The sequence below is a fragment of the Mustela lutreola genome, chromosome 9 (genome assembly GCF_030435805.1).
Source record: "Mustela lutreola isolate mMusLut2 chromosome 9, mMusLut2.pri, whole genome shotgun sequence".
NCBI classification, from domain to species: Eukaryota; Metazoa; Chordata; class Mammalia; order Carnivora; family Mustelidae; genus Mustela; species Mustela lutreola.
The window spans coordinates 89,235,094-89,251,294 of NC_081298.1; the positions used below are offsets into that span (position 1 = coordinate 89,235,094).

The 16,201-nt window shown below is 40.7% G+C and overlaps 2 pseudogenes; one reads left to right on the forward strand and one right to left on the reverse strand.

Annotated features, from left to right (window-relative positions):
- The window catches only part of LOC131808396 (hsc70-interacting protein-like), a 79,836-nt pseudogene that overhangs the window by 23,979 nt on the left and 39,656 nt on the right, over positions 1–16,201 (reverse strand).
- On the forward strand, positions 11,824–11,964 carry LOC131808766 (U2 spliceosomal RNA; annotated as a pseudogene).

Below are 16,201 nucleotides of genomic sequence, written 5' to 3' on the forward strand. Positions count from 1 at the left end.
CTTGTGTTTCACAGCCCACAGATACCCGAGCCTAGCATGACAACAATAGTTCATCTCAGCATTCCTTCATTTGATGGTTTGTAGGGCTCTCTTTTCCACAGGATGCCCAGTGGGTAACATGCCAATCCTCCTAATTTTGAAAGGCAAATGTGTAAAACATTCAGCATGCTCAACTGAATTACCTGAGTGGTTTGACCAATAGGAAAACTAAGTGTAGAATCAGACATACGTTGCTTTTCCATCCATTTGTTTGGTTTCATTTTATTTAATTTGTAAAATTAGATAAAGTTAATTCACTCCATTCTCTACCTTTATCCGAACTTAGTGGGTAAAACTATTTTTGTTGTTGTTTTTTTTTAAGAATTCAGAAAAATTTGGGGACACCTGGGTAGTGTAGTCAGTTAAGCATCCAACTCTTGGTTTCAGCTCAGGTCCTGATCTCAGGGTCCTAAGATCCACCCCTGCGTCAGGCTCCATGCTCAGCAAGGAGTCGGCTTGAGGTCCTCTGTCCCTCTTCCTGCCCCTCCCTCTCTCACTCACTCTTTCTCTCAAATAAATAAACAAATCTTTTTTTAAAAAAATAATTTGGAAAAATTTTATTTAGTGGAAAATCAAAATGCACAGGAGGGATCTTGTTGGCACAAGTACATAGGCACAAAATGGGTTAAGTTTGTGAGAATGATTGATTAAACACTTAGAGCGTTTTTTCCTCTTTTGCTATAAAATGTTTCTCAGTAAGCACAAATGTATGTTATTGCGTGGCCCAAATAAAACAGCCTAGCTGGTTTCAGTGAGATTGTGAAACCAAATGTGTAATGTGGACAGTAATACTATGGATTAATTTTATTCTGCTTGTTTCAGTAAGTAATCACTAAAACCACTAAAAATACTATAACCTCCTTGCAATCAGGAAGGTATCTAAGACCTTATCTGTATACCTCACAGACCTTATTTATATACTTAATCTGCAAAAACATCTACTGAGGCCTATTGTACATCTGTCATTGCTGGAGACATTGGGTATGAAAATGATACATAGAATACAGGTCCACCTTCAGGAAGATCACAGTTTGTCAGGACAAATGGGAATAGAAGAAATTCACACAAATACTCTACAATGATGTATAGAGACTTACATGTCCAGAGTATTGCAAGAGCACAGAGAAGGAATTCTCCCAAGAACTAGGCACTGACTAATTCCTCAAAAAACGTTGTGAAATTATAATTTCAGCGGTCTGTTCCCTAAGGCATGATTGGTTTGGTGGTGCTCTGAGTCAATAATTTTTACTTTCTAGTCAGTTGTGCAGCCAGCAGTTGAATGGTTTTGACATATTTTATATGGTTCCTTTGGCCAAAATAGCTGAATAAACTGGGTGAAGAAAATCCCAGTAAAAGTAATTCTCAGTGTTTTTAAAAATCCAATTCATTTTTCCTTAGAGTTTATGGGTTTGTAAATATATGCATGAAAGGAGATTATTCTCTGTTTACTTTTATGCCTTTATAATTTATATTCCGCAGGAAGCCTTTCAGGTGAATTATAATAAACATACACATACACAAGCACTAAGGTAGTTAAAATAGAAATAAAAAGAGAAAACAGAACTGATAGAAGGGGAAACTATACAGGATCAAAGCATGAGATAATTATGATAACTAAGCTTGAAGTTTCCTGTAAATTGAATACACTTCTGTGTAAATACTTGAGGAAATGTAGTTCAAAGTATAGTTCTTTTCACTGGTCTTTCGCTCATTTCTGCTGCCAGGGTGAGATGGGGGAGGGGACAGCTAATAGTACAGAACCCTCATAAATCAACTCTAATCTCTAATGGCATTTTCCATGCACAGTCTTATAGGTCATAGAATGAATTTTTCACCCTCAACAGAATTTTGCTCCCTATAATACTGCCACGTAAGAAGATTGTATCCTGGGAATTTTTCCCAGGGAGCCTAGTGGATGTCAAATTCATTACCCTGCACCCTGCTTGGAGCATTAATCCAGACTCCTTAGCTACAGAAACTTGCTTCACAGGTGGTTGCTGAAGTTATAGTATTTTTCTTAATATTTAAAGTTAATCCAGTTCAGTATCAATAGCAAATCCTCTTAAAACATGTACATAGGAGGCCAAGCCAGTATTTTGACATTCCTGCCTGGGAACTATGCCATTAACACCTTCAATTAATCTCCATGCAAGGTCATTAGGCGGCCCAGATTCAAGACCATATGTTAAGATGTTATTAGTTTTCCTGCAAAGGGAGTGTTTGGCCAGTTACAACTGGAAACAGATGCCCACCAGTAGGATCAGAAGGGAATAGTGCTTTAGTTATGACAGCTCACATCTCATCTGTCAGCAGGATGGGGCAGGGAGCTCCCTAACTAATCACTGAAGTGGGAATTCAACAATTATAGGCCCTATGTAAAGTTTATTATTATTGATTATGAACAATAGAAAAGAGTGAAGCATCATAGAGGAATCCGATCCTTTTATAAATTCCCATCTTGGAAAATAGTCTGACATATTTCCTGGAACATCAGAGAAAGCAGTGGACTAAGTATCAGGAGAATGAGATTTGATTCACTCTGTCACTATCTAGGTGTGTGGCCTAGAGAACTCACCTAACTTCTCTGTTCTTCATTTATTCATCCTTAACAAATGGGAAGGAGGAAGTTCTAAGGTGCCAGGATAGAGCATTATCAAATGAGATAGAGCATGGGAAACCTGTTTTGAAAAGTAAAAATTACTCTTTGAATTCAAGGTGTGCTGTGTTTTTATAACTGGCAAATTATCATTTTTATGGAGTAGCATAGATTTGGGTATGATCCCATTGCAACTGTTTGGGCCACTGGCCAAATTCATTTAAAACAATCTATTATTGGGATCAAAATCTCTCGGTTATAAGCCATTTGTCTAAAAGAACCACTGTTTGAATTATCTCTAAAGGATGATAGAGTTCTCTGCAATGCTAAAGTGTATAGAATAGAAGAGAACCACTCCCCACACAGGGTGAGTACCCTAGAATCTCAATGAGATCTGTAAAAGACTAGCCTTGCCATCTATCAAAGATAAATTTTATTGAATGAGCCTACGGTATTCACAGAAAGGCTCTTAGAGGACTGGTTTTTAAACTTGAACAGGTGTGCTCAAGACCATGGTGGTAGATAGATAGTAGGCAGTGGCCTGGTAGACCTCAGATGTCCTCTAGGGCATTGTTTAGCTATTCGAAGTCCTCATGGCCTTTCCCTGAGAAAATTTCTAGTGGCCTGAATGTTGAAATCTTGTTGAATAGTAATAAATGTTATTGCTATCACTGTCCGTCAAGTATTGGTGCCAAGCACTCTGCTAGCATCATGTGTCATTTTCCTAATATGCATTTCCTCATACACATTTTCCTGTCCTCTCCATAACACCCAAGTAAACCTTTCCCTCCCTGCCCCCTCGCCCTGCCCAGAATAAGGCATCAAGGCCCAGCATGGTTCACTGTAATTCCTGAGGTCTCTCAGCTAGAAGAAGCATGTATAGTTGGGATTAGTTCAAGAGTCAGCTCACCGTAATGGTTATCAGTTTGCAAGCTGCTCCCCGGTCTCTCCCCTCTGTCCCAATGATGGTCCCTTATCTCTTGAGAGTCTGAAGATTTACACTGTGAAGATTGGCAGCCATACTTTACATTTTGAAATCACTCCCCCAGGCTTCTTTTAGCCTTGCCCTAATTTCTTTCAGGCTTCAGGCCCATGGTTCTCTGGCCGTGCTGAGCTATGGCAGCCTTTCCAAGGGAGTCCAGCTGGACCTCGCCTGATAGACTGCTGCCCAGCAAAGACATAGCTCTTCATAGTCCGCGGCACTTAGAAGCAGGAATCAATTAACTTTTAGGACAGGAAAAATAGATCACTTGGATTGCTGAAGCAGGAATAGCTTCCGTAGCGGCTAAGAGAGACGAGTCCAGAGAGTGAACTACTGTGTCCACAGGTCAGGAGCATGGTGAGTTTGCAGAGCAGAGAGTGCTCTCAGTGACCAAGACCTGGGATGTTTGCTGACAGGCCTCGCCCATGCAGAATGCCATCCAGAAGGGGGGGTGGGGGTATTGTTCATAAGGATTGAAAAAGATAAGCGAGAGCACTTTGAAAGATACCCCTTTGATACGTGGGGTAATTCCCGAATGGCATTAAAAAATGCAAAAGAAGCCTCCTTGTGAGCTGACCCTGTATGTTCTTAAGATACCTCTAATACTGCTTGAGGAGCAAAAGAGAAACTGATGCAGAACAATTAATGCTGTTCCATGAAGAAACCCCAAAAAAGCATCCTGGGACTTCATTTTAGATTACTTGTGAATCATGTTAGATCCATGAAGTAAGGGTGTAAGCAGTGTTTACCAATGTGTTACCGAATACACTAAAACCCCGATATAAACCTGGCATTAGGCACAGGAGTCAGAAGTGCCCTCGCCCATCAAGATGCCATGCCGCTGTACTGACATGTTCCACCATATGCCCTGAAGACAGATGGCACATTCCAGGCAACAGAGAAAGCAAGGACCATTTATAAGTTTTGCTGTAAAATGTGAGATGCAGTATGTGTTTCCATCTTGCTATAAATCCTCACAAGATGCTACTTTATTCTAAATTGTGGCCCCCAACTCCCACGCTGGAATTTTTAAATGATTTCCAAATATTGAGCTTACTATAGAGCTTTGCCAGACCATGCAGCACTTTAAACAATTAAAAATGATCATAGATAGCAATGGAAAAATATTAGGTAGCTCTCCAGGTACAAACAGGGAAATATCTCTGAGATACAGTATGAAATGAAAAACATATGGTGCATATGTATGTAGGTACATATTTCTGGAAGGCTACACAAGAAACTACACAAAGATTACCTTTGGGAAGAGGAACTAGAGGTAGACAATAGAACAGAGAAGGAAGACTTCTATTTTTCATTTCACATATTTTTATAGATTTTGAATATTGTGCCACATGTGTATATTATTTTTACTCTCAAAATTTAAATATAACTGCTGTCATCTACTTATCATTGATAATTCATAATATTTTCAAGCCTTATAATAAAAGGTTGTCCATCCAATTAAGTTTTAATTAGCCAAAACAAAACAGATAATAAACATAAATGAATAGCTGTTTTCCCTAAAAAAGTTATCTTGGTAGTTGTTTGCATTGCTCCAAATGTCTCCTCTAAGGAGGGTTTTGCATCCTGTCTGGATGTTGATATTGGTGATAGATGTGGGTAGTGAAGCTGGGATATAATTTCTATGCGCTGGCATTCCCCTCAGAGAGAGAGGTGACCACTTCAGAGGTGGTGCCTGACCAGGGGGTCTCCTGAGAAGGACAGGTGTCCTCCTGTTTGGTTAGTTAAGACAGGGCACCTTCCTTAACGCATAATTGCTGGGTCAGGATCGTGTGTGTGTGTGTGTGTGTGTGTGTGTGTGCTCAAATCCTGCCTGAAGAAGGAGCATCAAAGGATGACAAGGAATATGGAGATGCAGAATCAGAGATAAAAGGGACCAAATTTTACTAGCAATCATGGCAAATATCTAACTTGCATAAGTGAAGCCAATTACTGTATTATTGCCTCCTTTTGCACTGTGCACAGTAGGGATGTCACTGGATAATGGTTTGCATGTAGAGTTAATCACTTTGATGCATTTCTGACTGATCCCAGCAAATTATGTTTTGGTTCCACTATATTAAACACAAGAGCCGGGGATTATCATTAATAAATCTAAGGCACAGCATGCATAAATCTTGAATAAATCAAATATCAATTACATAGGCAGTATCTGCTGACATCTGCTTTCATCAAATAATATATTTGAAATAGGTGTTATCCCAATTTGTTGAAGTCAAAGGGATCTTCATTCAGGGAGCACAGACCCTGGACCCCAAAGAGGAAAGCAGCTGAGCGGTTGCTGGGAGAGCCCCTTGGAGGCACTCAATTTTAATCTGTGAAGACTACATTTAGATGACTGTGTGAGATCCAGTGGGAAAGCTCTCTTGCTGAGGAAAGTGCTTCCAGCTATGTGCCATTTTCATCTAGGTATTTTTTTAAGTGAAGCAGGAGAGACTGAGGGAAGAAAGGAAGAACCCTGCCTCAGAGTCTCGCTGTCCGGTATAGAAACAGGCGGTTGAGGGGATGGATGAGGACAATTACAGTACAAGAAGGTGAAATCCCTCCAGATGTGGGGAAAGCAGGACGGTTTGTGAACACAAGTCCTCTGAAAGTGAGAGGGTGTGAGGACAGAGTGTAGGATTCACTTAAGGAGAAATGAGGATAAGGGGTGGGGGAGGGATGTGGGGGAAGGGCACTGGGCAAGATTCTCCCAACTCCCACAGCCTTCCATATGGGGGAGCTGTTAGGATTTATTCTTATCATCTGAGGAAATCGATGGATGTGAAGTTAAATAACATGTCCAAGGCTATACAACTGTCAAATGGCACAGCAGGATTTAAGTTTGGATCTATTTGATTAGGCCACATGGCTTGGTGATGAGGGGATTCATGTTGTATAAACAGGAAAGTGTGCACATGGGACAGGATAGAAAAGGGGGCACTGAAAATATGTGTTTATTGGGAAAGGGTGTTATATGTGTTTAAGTCACCCATCAAGAGAGAGGAGGGAGTGTCTCTACTGTATCATGTTCCTTCCACGTGGCCTTCTGTCAGTAGCTTAGAATCTCTTCTGTGTGGTGGTTTTTCAGGACTCCTCTGGGACCTTTTCAAGGAGCTTTCTAGGGTTAAACCCATTCGCAGGGAGGGTGGAGCTGGGTTAGGAAATGTTCTCTAGGGCACTGGCTCATCATGACAAGTAGCAATGATTGCCTCATCTATACTCTCCAGGCAAACACGGAGTCAAGACCAGAAATGAAATAAGGTGAAGTCATGCACCAGAAGCCATCCCGGGGCCTCCGCTTAGGGTGGAGATGGTGCTCCAGAGGGCCAGGTGGAGCATTTCACCAACTGCTTGTCCTGACCTGAATGTGCTGGCCTAACAAAGAACCCAGAGGCTTGGTTTTTTTTTTTTTTTTTTTTTTTTTCCCCTTTCCATTTCTTGTATCATGCTTGGCATCAAAAGAAAGAAAACCAAAAGGCAGGCTCCCCAAACTGGGCCATCCGAGATCCCTTAAGTTTACATTTTCAAAGCAAAGGTAGGTGGGAGTCAAGGCCATCTCTTTTTGGTCCAAGGATCCCATGAGATGATTTGGAGGAGGCACTTCAAGGAAGCTGAGTAGAAACAGCTCTCAGATTTTATTAGGCCACAGCTCCCCTGCATACCGAGCAATACCACATCAGACCTGGTGGGCCCCTCACCAAATATTTCCCCCTTTCTGCACTCTGCTTTGTATATCAGAACCTGCACTGGGATATTGAGAACAGTCAGTTGTCGACAGATAAGTAGAAACTTATGTGATGTCACCATAGAGATGAGCATATGTTTTCAGAGTCGCAGACGTACTTGTATGCATACAACACACTGGTCTCTCCCACTGTCCAGAAGCAGAGCATGCTGTGAAACCTTTCGTAAGCTGAAAGGATGAAAAGCAAAGAAGCAATGACTGTTTCTTTCTTTTTTTCTTTTTCAAAGATTTTATTTATTTGAGGGAGAGAGAGATCACAAGCGGAGGGGGAGGGAAGGGTAGAAAGAAGCAGATTCCTGCTGAGCAGGGAGCCCTATGCGGGATTCAACCCCCTGGATCATGACCTGGGCCGAAGGCAGACGTTTAACAGACGAAGCCACCCAGGCGCCCAGCAATGACCATTTCCTAAAAGTGAAAATCCTCTTTGGATTTCCTTCAGTTAGTGAAACATGTACTAAGATAAGTTCTTCATAAAAGTGAAGTGGCGTAAAGAGAAATTTCAAATAGTGGGAGAAACCTGTATTACATACAGAAACTGAGTAGTTCAATTTAAAATATTTTGAGCATTTTTTTTTTTTTTTTTTAGATTTTATTTATTTATCAGAGAGAGAGGGGGGAGAGAGCGAGCACAGGCAGACAGAATGGCAGGCAGAGGCAGAGGCAGAAGCAGGCTCCCTGCTGAGCAAGGAGCCCGATGTGGGACTCGATCCCAGGACGCTGGGATCATGACCTGAGCCGAAGGCAGCTGCTTAACCAACTGAGCCACCCAGGCGTCCCTATTTTGAGCATTTCAATCTAACTCTTGGTTTCTTTTCCTTGGTATCCATAGGAATTGTGGGTTTTTTGGGTTTTGGTTTTCCACTGGGCTTTCTAATCAGAATCACAGAGGATCCTAAGAGCATCTTCAATAGTGCATCTGACTCAGATTGGCTAAAAGACATCATCTTGGTGGAGGCATCCAGGCTACAAAATTTTTTTCCAACAATCACACAAATGTGACCAAAGTAGTAATATCAAATGTCAATGAGCAAAGAATAAGCTTAAGTATACCTCCCTTTTGCTTTGATGCTGCCCTCGCCCCTACCCCCACACATATATTTGACAAACAGGAACACATCAGCTAATGAGAGGAGTGGGAAACCAGAAGCCTTCCTTACCATGGGGTCCTCTCTCCATGTAGTTTTCTCTACACAGTTTTATTTTGCTCAGTTGGAGGTAGCACCATGACCTGGGCCAATAGGAAGTCAAAAGAAAGTTAGCTTGGACAGCTAAAGACTTTCTAGTCCACTTTGGAATAAGGTAGATTAACCTAGAAAAGAGTGTGGAAGAGAGGAGACATCTTGTGTACTGGCTCCACAGTCCTGTGAGCTCAAAGGAAGGAAAAACTGCACTCATTGCCTTTCTATCTTAAAACTGCTTTTGCTCATTCAGTATTGAGAAAAATAAGGAAGGCCCTGGATTTTGGGGTAGCCAGCACTGGCACATACCAATCAGGAGCGCAAGAAAGGCAGCAGAAGAAGCAACCAGAAACTATCATGCATTGTTAACATAATGCCTCAGATTTAAGGAAGAGAAACGGAAAACAAAATAAAGATTAGAAAACATGGCATATTTATGCCATGAGACATTATTTGCCATTTGTAATAGGCCCTCCTGAGAAGCTGACCGTTGGAGTGTAACACTGAATATGAGTGGTTCGGAACTGCCAACTCTGTTGGCTTTAAGGATGAGTCATCATGATGGTGCTGCTGGTGGTGATTGGAATGTGCATAAAAATGGAAATTTAAATGACAGTGTTTTTTTTTTTTAATCACAGTTTATATTCCAAAAGGATACACTGATGTAAAAATACACTGAAAATCTGAAAAGACAACTGAAATATAAGACTTATTCATTCATTCACTCAGCAAATATCATAAGAAATGGTTTCTGTTCACTCTCTCCCAGGCCGGAGAGATGTAGGACATAGGAGGTACGAGTTAGAAATAATATCATCAAAATAAATGTATCAAGGTTAAATAGCCAGGATGACACAAATTTTGCATATTCCTGTACTCAGATAATGGGCAGGGCAAGAGGCAGTGTAGAAGGTGTCAGTCTTAGAGCCTTATTCTCCACCTTCAGGTTTTGCAGTCAACTAACTATATGCGATTTTTGAACAGCTTTCAACCTCAGCTTTCAGAAATCTTAACTGTAGGGGTTGGACTGTATGGTCCCCAAATATCAGTGATTTAGAAATCTGTTCTTAAGAAGCCTACTAATTCTCATGAATCCAAGGAATATCGGTGAGTTGAAAAAAATTTTTTGAAAGGGTAAAGCCACCACTAATCAAGGGGGCAGAGTTGGGCACGTTTTTGGTTGTTTACATCTGTGTCTTGTTACAGAAGTCTCCGCGTCACTGTATGTTGTTATGTCTCTGTGCAACCCTGAGTGTTTGTCTGCTTTGGAAAGGTCACGGGATGGCCGTCCCCAAAACCGCTTTGATCCTCTATCACCATATCCAATCGGCCTGCCTCATAGAGGAAGACTTAGGAGTAGAAAGAGTACAAATTCTGTTGATGTGTGGATGTGCTTGTTATTTAACAAAGATTCCCACACCCAGGTCTGTGTTATAATAATTTTCCTAGCGATTTTATTTTCAAATATTATTGGCACATTGCCAGTTATCACAATACAAAAGTCACCTTGTTCTAACACATAGTCAACACAAAAATGCACACACACACACACACAATCCACATTTAAAATTTGTGTTTTCTTAGTGTTTTCCCTCTAGGCAGCACAGATTTCATTTCATCATCTTACCACAACCCTAGCAAGCTTTCAACACAACAGGGTCATTTAGGAATAATTATTATGAGCATGTGTGAATGAGCCAAGAGCTCTGGTGATATACACATGGTGTAAGAATAAGAAAATTCACATTCCACCCATTCTCTTTACCTAGTGTATGCTAGAGTTCAGTGACATTTTGCCTGTTTGAGCAGGAAGCAAATTGGATTCCTGGTTTCCTAAGAAATATTTACAGCAGAAATTCTACCCACCTCCCAGCATCTCAGGAAATCAACCTGAAAATTTCCTTGGTCGCAGCTCTGTTATGCATAGAGCATATATGTCTCACCAATTCTTCCTTTCCAATGCTCACCATATCTGCTGAACAGTTTATTTCCAAGGCTTAGTGAAGAATGCTGACCTTATTTACCTGTTTCCTGACATCCACTGGGAAGAAAACACATTGGAAAAGCAGAGTTGTGAGTTCATAGTCTTTTGAGTCTTTTTTTTTTTTTTTTTTTTTAAATTGAAATGTTGGGGAGGAACAGAGTAAGAGAGAATCCAGGCAGGCTCCATACCCAGCGCCGAGCCTGACACAGGACTTGATCTCACAACCCTGAGAACATGACCTGAGCCAAAATCATGAGTTGGACACTTAACCAACTGAGCCACCCAGATGCCCTGGGGTATTTTTAAATGTAGTTGATTTTCTTCTAGGCCCTAAGGGAGCTAGATGATTTTCTAACCATCCAGATTAAAACAAGAATGCTACTAATTTGGCAGAAGCCTTGTAGCACCATTTCATTTTATGAAGATGCCATTTGTTAAGAGGCAGAACCCAGATAAATGGCACTTTGGCCCACCTAATTCAATAATAAATGGTATCCATATATCCACTACATGGTTTGCTCTCTGGTTGTTATTATTTATTGAAGTTTTCCTGTAACAAAAGCATATGGACTGGATTCTCCAGTTAGGGAGGCATTCTTGGGGCATGTCCTTGTGGCTGTGAGAGAGTAGTTTGACCGATGTGACTCTGGGCCTTCATTACCACCCCCTACAAAATATGGTCACCATTTAGTTGACATCCTTCACTCTGATGATTAAGAATGATGAGCTATGTACAAAACTGGTGTTTCCACTTAACTTATTCATTCCAGGCAGTGTTTCCCAAAGCCTGAGCCAAAGGCCATCTGCATCAAAATCATATGTGGGGGACACACTTGTTTAAAACTTCAGATTTCTTGGCTCTATTCTAGATCTACAAATTAGTATACCTGGAAAGGACCAAGAATCTGAATTTCTAAAGAATTCCATCATGTGATTCTTTATAGTTATTAAAGTTTGAAAATTCTGTTGTCAGGTAAATGGACAAACCTGAGTTCTTAAATAAGCAGGGGTCCTAGTTTAAAGGAAAATTAAAGGAAAATGCATAGAACAGAAGAATTATAGCTTATGCAGTCTCACACCTTCATAAGTTTGCTACTCAAAGTGTGTTCCTTGGACCAGCTATTTCAGCATCAACTGGGGACCTATTTGAAATATGGAATTTCAGGCCCTACATCAGAACTACTGAATCAGAATCTACATGTAACAAGATCCCCGGGAGATTCATGTGCATATTTAGATTGATTTTGAGAAACATAATTATAAGGACTTACAGATCCTATTATCATGTTTGCTTTTATCACTTCTAAGCCTTTTGGCTAAGATCAAGTGTAGTATCATGTTTGCTTTTTTTTTTTTTTTTCCCTAAGATTTTATTTATTTTTGGGAGAGAGAGAGAGCATGAGCAGGGAGAGGGGCAGGGGGAGAAGCAGACTGCCTGCCGAGTGGAGCCCAATGCAGGACTCAATCCCAGGACCCTGGGATCATGAGCTGAGCCTAAGGCAGACACTTAACTAACTGAGCCACCCAGGCGCCCTGTTTGCTTTTTCTTTAGATGTCTCGTACTCCTCTTTCCTAAGTCCCTAAAACCCAAGAAAATGGAACAACATCAAGCAATCAGATATGGATGCCATGATAAAAATCTAAATGATTGGCTCCATTATGACCTAGGGATTAATGCATAATAACTTGGCAAATTATAGGAAAAAGAGAGCCAAACTTTGCCTGCTGCTAGATTCAGTGGGTGGATTCTCCAGGAAGTTAGCAGAGTAACTTTAAAGCTACATGTACACTGCAAATTGGTGTAAAGAAGAAGCTCAACAGTGGAACCCTTTTTCGGGGGAATCGGTTACTCTGAAAGCAGTGCGTTTCTTATCCCTGGAGGAGTTCATTCCAAGGCTGGATAATCATTATAAGTGAATACTTCGTGGAAGGGATACAAACACAAGATTGGTGGTTAGTAGATGACTTTTACATTTGAGATCATTTGATTCGATACTCATTGCAGCCTTATGTTCTAAATTTTAAACATACCACATACGTGCAACAATATGTTGTATATAACTAAAGAGTATTTACATTTAAACTTCTCTAAGATTGTTCATACTAAGAAACTCATCAGTCAAGAAATCAATCTTTTGACAGAGCAAGAGTTTGAGAACAAGATACAGTCTTTGTATATATCTATCTCATGGACAAAAAAATATTATCTAAACCACTTTTCGATGACATTGTTTCGAGTGCTTCCCCAGTCTATTTATTCATTCATGAAAAAATTATTTATTGACTCCCCATGGTGTGCTCTGGGAGTAGAGAGGACAGAGCCAAAATGTGGAGTTTGTATGCCAGCAGTCTAGACACCCAGAAGTTGTGTGGCCCTGCTACTTAATTTTAAAGGACTTTTAAGCCATTCTAAGTCTTGGTTTTCTTATTTGTAAAATGAATAGAATAATAGAAGCTGCCTCACAGGATTGTTGTGAAGATTGAGGAGTGAATATGTGAACCACTTAGAACAATGGCTGGCACATGGTAAATGTTATTTAAATGTTAGCTTTCATCGTCGTCGTGTTCATCGTCATCAATAGTATTGTTACTCCAGGTTGAGGGAATATAAGTACAAATATGGCAGGAATTCTATCCTGTAAATGTACACAGTGTGGGTAGAGAAAACGTGCAATTAAAAAGGACGGCAGGAGACAACTGCTGTGATGAGGAATGATCGCACCAGCTCTGACTGGAAATGTCTACAGAGGGACTCCTAGGGGAAGAGGAAGATTTTTAACCAGGGTTTTGGCAACTGAGGGGGCATCTTCCATGTGGAGAAAGGAGAAAGTGGTTTCAGGCTGAAGGAAGAGCCCTCTCTAGTTAGCAGTCCTGACGCTACCTTCCTTAAATTGGCCTTACTCCTTTCTGTTTAGTTGAAACCTCTTCTTTCTATTCTGCCCTAGCTCTTGGCTGCATGCTATGGACTCTTCTAGTCAACTCAGCAGTCCTTGAGAGCTCTCCTGGGGACATCCTGGAGTACTTCAGAGCTGAAAGAGCAGAACCACATTCCCAGGGAGGGTGGTGTGGCCAAGGAAGGAGGAGAGGCAGCAGTATTTCTCCAAGAAATTGGTAAGGACAATTGCATTAGAAGGCAGGTAAGCTTCCTTCAAGAAAGCAAGTGGAAAAAATGCAAACAAAACATTTTTCTTTCTCTGATGTCTGCTTACCCAACTCCACCTCCATAAGCAGAGTGGCTTATCCTGGTCCTGGGGCCAGTCTTCCTACCAAATATTTAGATCTCTCTGAAAATGATGCCAAATGATAACTTTTCCTTGTCACCTGTAGTTCATACCATTTTAAAAAATATTTTATTTATTTATTTGACAGACTGAGATCACAAGTAGACAGAGAGACAGGCAGAGAGAGATGAGGAAGCAGGCTCCCCACGGAGCAGAGAGCCCAATGTGGGGCTTGATCCCAGGACCCTGAGATCATGACCTGAGCCGGAGGCAGTGGCTTAACCCACTGAGCCACCCAGGCCCCCAGTTTGTACCATTTTAATATGATACTACTACTACCAATAATAAAAAGTTCACACTATTTAGTACAGTATATTGCCTATTCGTCTCTGTTTCAGCTATTCTTTTTATCATGCCTTCCTTTGGAAAACAAAAACAAAGGCCTTTCACTGGTTTCACTTACCTAAGCAATTCATTATTTTAAAAAAGGGAGGACTGGGACGCCTGGGTGGCTCAGTTGGTTAAGCAGCTGCCTTCGGCTCAGGTCATGATCCCAGCGTCCTGGGATCGAGTCCCGCATCGGCTCCTTGCTCGGCAGGGAGCCTGCTTCTCCCTCTGCCTCTGCCTGCCATTCTGTCTGCCTGTGCTCGCTCTCTCTCCCTCTCTCTCTGACAAATAAATAAATAAATAAAATCTTAAAAAAAAAAAAAAGGGGGAGGACGTTTTTTTGTTTTTTTTGTTTGTTTGTTTTTGTTTTTGTTTTTTTAATAAATTGCTGCTTTTTATATCCCAGATTTGGCTCTCAGTCTGACTTATCTAGGTGAGGGTGGAAAGTGGGATCTTTGGGTCAGAGAAGTAGAGGCAAGGGGATGGGTGATAGCAACAAGAACATCCTTAGTTATCAGAGTGATACCACCAAAACCCACACCAGAGCCATGAGACATCATGTTCCCCTGAGCTCTTACACTCTCTCAATTTGTGTGTGTCTCCAGTGTCCCAAATATAAAAGAACAGGGGTGTTGGGAAGTGGCATCGTATTTCCATTTTAATGGGCCTTTCTGAGGTTAGGCATGGGCCTGCAAGAGATTTCCTTCACTGGCTTCTTGCTGACAGGGCCTTTCTGAATATTTTGGGTTCAGTTTAGCCCAGACTGAGCAAGTTCTGAGCTAGGAGGTAGAGAAGTGGCTGACTGAATGGGGGTCAGGCTGGGGAACACACATGGCAGGGGGATGTTGTCTCTAATGAAAATGGACAATGCTGCCGATGTGGTCTGGTCCCTCATCCAATGTGAAACAGCAGTCAGAGGCTTGTCCAAATTGCATGTATAGGCTATTGGGATCCAGGATATTGAATCACTTTTGAAAAACGGACTCATTCAAATCAGTACAGACCAGGATTCCCTTTGGCATGTTTCCCTGGCAAAAACTATTGAGTAAAGTTCTAAAAAATCTAGAGTAGAAACACCTTTGGAGCCACCTTTACAACAAATCTTTTACTTCTTATCATTTACAATCACTGTCACAAATTATTCTTGTTTGTTAAATATTTTTGGATCGCTGCTGAATTCTCCATGGGAGTTAGTTTGGGTTTAGTCTTAGATCTCTCCCCTCTCTTTGTGATGGAGAGAAGTGACCACTTAGTTCATCCAAGACTTTATATAGATAAGAAACTCACCATTAAACTTGCTCTCACAGAAGTTCCAAACTAAAGCATAAAAAAATTTGATGAGTTTAGGCAAAAAAGCCCATCCACAGCTATCTACTACCACATATGGGTTATCTGGGTATATGAAATACCTGATTTTCAGCTCAAGGAAAAACCATCTGAGAAGCATATATTATCACAGTCTGGCTATATTTTATGTTCACTTTCCATCGTCTGGGATAAATTGTGTGTGTCAAGTTTGGCAAGCGTGGGTGAGCTAAATGGAGCTGTTAGCTGTCTTTTCAACATATTTATCTGTTTCATTGCCTGCTCTAGAATGTCTTTGTGATCATTATATAGGGATCACAGATAATAGACCATTTGAAATCTTACTTCAATTAAAACTTAATCCTCAGATGTCAATAATAGTGTTTTATACAGAAGGTTACAATGAAAGCAGTGTCTTTTGTGCATATCATTAAAACAAAACAAAACAAAAAGCAAGAATAAGAAATGGCCTGAACATTTTCCAAAACAAGGTACTTGACACTGTCTCATGAACCATAGTCACTGTAATAAAATTATGGTTATGTTTCAGTATCTTATGCAAATTGACATAGTCACATAAGATTTATAAGGAAAAAAAATCATATAAAATTTACCACCTTCCAGCTTTAAATTCACTCACTATTATTGGTCTTTATTTTATATGAGAGAGTTAACTGCAAGAGACAGTTTTATTTTATAAAATTAAAAATATAATCCAAGGTTATTAGGGATTAAGTCTTCTAATTTACATTGTACACAGG